Here is a 526-nt window from a genome sequence, read left to right on the forward strand (position 1 = left end):
CCTGACGCCCCCCCCGACCTTGGCCTCACTGGGAAGAATCCGTTGCCCCCAAAGCGACCTACGGAGCCAGCAACGGAACCCCAGATTTCGGCCCGGCCCTTGGAGACCTTCAAGGCCATTCTCGAACACGGTTCCGCACTCCATCACAGAAGCGACGCCAGCCCCGCAGATCCATAGGGTTCTTAAAATGGTAATTTGGAGTAAAATGTAACTCCAAGAACTTTGAATCATTCATTAGCACCTTATAATTACTCTGCTAATTAGGTTGACACGGCACTTAATCAGGAGTAATACGCCGCCTTGTCACTGGCACTTTCCATTACTCTGACATTCAACAAGAGACAGGTTGGAGACGTCCTAGAGAAAATCATGCAACTTGATACCCTCCGACGAGGCGTCACAGTCCTGCTCCGGGTCCCAAGCGGATCCACAGTGACTGTTTCCTCTCCAGAGGAAGGGCCGGTCGGGGTGGGGGCACGGGGTGGGGTGTGGACGGACTGGCGCGGCGCGGCGCGGGCCAGGCTGC

The sequence above is a fragment of the Carlito syrichta genome, unplaced genomic scaffold, assembly GCF_000164805.1.
Source record: "Carlito syrichta isolate Samal-C Ts95f unplaced genomic scaffold, Tarsius_syrichta-2.0.1 Scaffold303292, whole genome shotgun sequence".
NCBI classification, from domain to species: domain Eukaryota; kingdom Metazoa; phylum Chordata; class Mammalia; order Primates; family Tarsiidae; genus Carlito; species Carlito syrichta.